At 28.3% G+C, this 4,173-nt stretch overlaps 1 non-coding gene across 1 annotated transcript; it reads right to left on the bottom strand.

Moving 5' to 3' along the window:
* Window positions 1–2,076: 2,076 nt before the first annotated feature.
* On the bottom strand, window positions 2,077–2,148 carry TRNAR-UCG (transfer RNA arginine (anticodon UCG)). Its single transcript has one exon. It is a non-coding gene; the product is annotated as a tRNA-Arg (tRNA).
* Between the last annotated feature and the right edge of the window lie 2,025 nt (window positions 2,149–4,173).

Below are 4,173 nucleotides of genomic sequence, written 5' to 3'. Positions count from 1 at the left end.
TTTATAATTATAACTTGAAATATTAATGATTACAAATTTGGCAACAATTCTTTATGAATATTAGGTCACGACTACACAAGTTAGATCTTAAAAGTATAAATTTATCGTTATGTATATTAGGTTAAGACTAGGAAGGCATAAGAAACTGAGATTCCTTACGATTCGGTTAGTTGTAGAACATGTGAAAACTTAAATAGGAGATAATCTAAAAAATGTAACTTTTTATAAGTAGTTATCATGCAGCAAAAATCAGGCCAACCCTACAACCCTACACAACCCCTATAGCTCTCAATACCTCTTGCAAACAGACGCCTTGAACTAAAACTAAATTTCCCATTGGCCTTAACTTGGAGTTTTGCTGGAGAGAGTACCAACTTGTCTTAAGGGAATAATACTGAAATAAAATCAGATGTACTAATTCATCGGGCCAGATTTATTTTTAGATTTAAAAGGGATAAATCGTCGTAGACATTCTAAATCTAGACTTATTCACTTGTGCTAAAAATGTGGCATCAAGGAGATACTGTTAAATGGTCAAAGAAGTAGCACCCATTTACAAAAGTAAGGTTAAAATTGTATCATCCATATTTGAAAACATGGTTTGGGTTGATTACGAAATTTGTCTGAAAAATATAAATAAAATACGAATCAATTTCAGGGTTTAGCATACGTATAATCACTAGTTCTTATGAAAATCTCTATTGTATTTACTTTTTACGAATATGAGATCACAGAGAAGTTAAATAACTGGCAATGATATACACAGAAAAGTTTAAAAAACTAGGAAAACTAAGATCGTAAAGTAACCTTCTATATAAAACAACTTATAATAAAAGTAGAATAATTTTTTAATTTACATAATACTACATCAAAAGGATTTTTAATTTAAATAGATAACCTTGGTTTTTTGCTTAAGTTGTATTTTCCATAGCCAAAAAGCTATTCAAAGTAAGGCAACTTTTACTTTTATAGTTTTTGTTATAATCGGTCAAGATTAATACCCCTAATGTCAATAAATATTTTAAGTAGTAACAGTTTTAATTTTTTAAAAGTTATTTATAAAAGGGGCTTAATATTTCTGAGCTTTTAAATACATCATAAGTAAAAATGTTAGATTAGATCCTTTTAAACAAATTATTTATTTCCGGGTTAAATTACATTATCTTTGTTCTTTGGGTTTCTGTGGTTTACTTCTGCTAGTATGCTTATTCCTTTTCGGCTGTTTTTGAGATCTCTTCCCCTTTAAGAAATGTTTTCGAACGCCTACTTAAGAACTAGTGATTAGATATTGGGGGTTTTATGTATACTTCAATCTAAAGCGAGTTAGTTTTTCGCTCCTGTACTTCTTGTGAAATTTCATGTTTAAAACTTACTAAGGCAACACCTATAAGACAGTGAGGTACTGTCTATAATTAAACTCCTAGCTAAGGTCAATGGAACATTTAGTCCTAAGGCGAGTCGACTTTCGACAGAGGGATTAAAGCTGGCATAAGGGCCGTGGGGGGTTTACGCAGCAATGCGGTTCCCCGACCGGGTTACAGAGGAACACACGAAGAAAACTAACAAGTATTAACAACTACAGCTTAAATAAATCCGAACATTTTTTTTAAGGCAACACCTATGGAATTATTTTGGCCACAAATTTATACAAAAGAGATATTTAATTTGCTATTAAATCTTTTTCAACTTTTTTGCTTTCTTATTGGCCAAATATTTAATTTTTTTGTATTATATAGCTTATTTTTAATAATATTGTTAAAAAGATTCAATGTCATGTGGGTAGCGGTAATTTTTTAACTAAATTAATCTTTTAAAAGGCAAGTTCCCTTCTTAATTATAAATCCTATTGAAATTTGATTTTTTTATTGAAGAAAAAAACACTTGAGCATGTTGATCTAAAATGTAAAGAAATGATTAAAAAAAAATGTTGGATTTATTTAAGCTGTAGTTGTTAATACATGTTAGTATAAAGAAATGATAACCTGCTCTTTATAAGGCAGAGATTTTAAAATAATATAAAAACTAGCTGAAATTTTATTAAGAAAAACTATGTAAAATAATTTCAAAAGAAAATATCGAACGCGATGGGGCTCGAACCCACAACCTACGGTTCCGAAGACCGTCGCGCTACCATTGCGCTACGCGTCCATAAATTAAAAAATATATAATAATAATAAAAAGTTTAATAATTGAGCACAGACCTTATCAAAAAAATTTTAAGATGTTATTTTTTGTGTATTTAATAATAATTTGGCGTTTGAGATAAACAAATGATTTAAATATTAAAAAATTATAATTTAAAGTAATACAAAAAAGAAAATAAACGCGGAATAGTAGAGTTTAAAGTTGAGTAAAAAACAAGTTTTTTCTTTTTGACTTTTTAAAAGCATTTCTTATTATTTAAGTCGAAGATAATCATAACAAGGATATTTGTTGAATATTATTAGCTTAAATATCTTTATTCAAGCCATTTATATATCTATAACAATAATATTGTATTTTTTACTCTTTTCAATGCTCGTATTAATTAAATCCTGGCCTTTATTCTTTTTAATTTACCCTGCATTGTTTCAATTACCTCCTTAAGTTTTTTAGATTTTCTCTATTTGTTTGAAAACAGACAGATGAGAAAAATTTGTATTTTATTTATTTGCCCTACCTAAAATGTTGCAAAGGATATCTAAGGATGAATATTTCGACAAAAACTTTGATTATACGAAGCTAACTAAACAAGAGCTACGTCAGATTATGTCAGAGAACAATATTGAAGATATTCCTAATCTGACATCTCTAAAGAGTGTGATACTTGAATCGTATAAAAAAAACATCTATGATCGAATAGATGAATTAAAAGGAAAATTCAGTGAGGAGAATGTGTTTCAAAACGACGAAAAGCGAGTTGTTGGAAATTTAAGTTTTACAGAAGATTCGGTTTTGATGGAGGACACCCACAGCACCATGGCCAATCAAGTTGGAAGTAGCTTTTTTAACAAGAGCTTTGATTTTGAAGAGGCAAATTCAACATTTGGGAGTAAATTTAAAACGCCTTTCATTGCAATTCCAAAGAAACGTGCTGTTTCTAGTGAATTAAATGATAAAGAAGGCGCTATAATCATACAAAAATGTAAAATAACTTCTTTTTTTAAAAAAATTATATTTTTAGGAATTTTTTTTTCCTGTATTTATTTAAAATTCTTCTGTCCTTATTGTAAAGTAGGAAGTAACAGCTTCATTTGTGTTACGATTCCACCACACACACAATTAATTGAGGAAAGATTAATAGTTGATGATGGATTTAGACTAGTTAAAAGTATCGTTGATTATTGTGTAACTGACAAAAAATCAGAATTAAATACAAGTAAAAAGGTAAATGAATATATAAAAATGTTGGAATATTTAAGAGGTGATTTCAAATACGGTTTTATTAAAACCCCAAGAATCAAAACATCATTAATTTCTGACCAAAAAGTATTAGACAAACTGTCTTCATCGCCTAGAATATTAATTACTGATGGATTTATTGAAGCAAAGCACACTAGAGTGACATTAAGGAGTTTCGGAAAATTTTATTTCTATTTTTTCTTGAAAATTACAATTCTTATATTATGCATTGCAATTATATTAAAATTTTATATGAATAAAATTAAAAAAACAAATCAATTGAAAATTATGGCGTCAGGAATAGCTAAAGAAGTTTTAGATATTTTAAATCAACAGATTATGATGTCAGTTAAATCCTCTCAATTTAAGCCACATGTATCTTCAGAACAGATGAGGGATGCATTAGAAATTAAAGAGAATGTATGGAAATATGTTGAGGACATTATATCAAAGAATTCTAATGTGGAAAAGTCTAATAATGTTAACGGACAGACTACTTGGAAATGGATAGGGCCTGTCTTATACAAGAATAACAACGAATCGGTAGATTTTTAATAAAATAAAGAATTAGTTAAAACTGTTAGAAAATTAAATTTGTTTATTTTGTAAACGTTTTAATATTTATTATCATATCAATCTGCCTATAAATAGGATAGAATATTACATTTAGGGTTTATATTAAAATTGTTATAATCGGTCAAGATTAATACCCCTAATGTCAATAATTAAATTAAGTAGTAACAAAAATAATTTAGGGCATGAGTGTGTATTTATTTACCGCTGTGCAATTAC

This window comes from Arctopsyche grandis, unplaced genomic scaffold, assembly GCF_051622035.1.
Source record: "Arctopsyche grandis isolate Sample6627 unplaced genomic scaffold, ASM5162203v2 HiC_scaffold_91, whole genome shotgun sequence".
NCBI lineage: Eukaryota > Metazoa > Arthropoda > Insecta > Trichoptera > Hydropsychidae > Arctopsyche > Arctopsyche grandis.
Note: the sequence above shows the minus strand (reverse complement) of the source record. Positions and strands in the feature narration are given on the sequence as shown.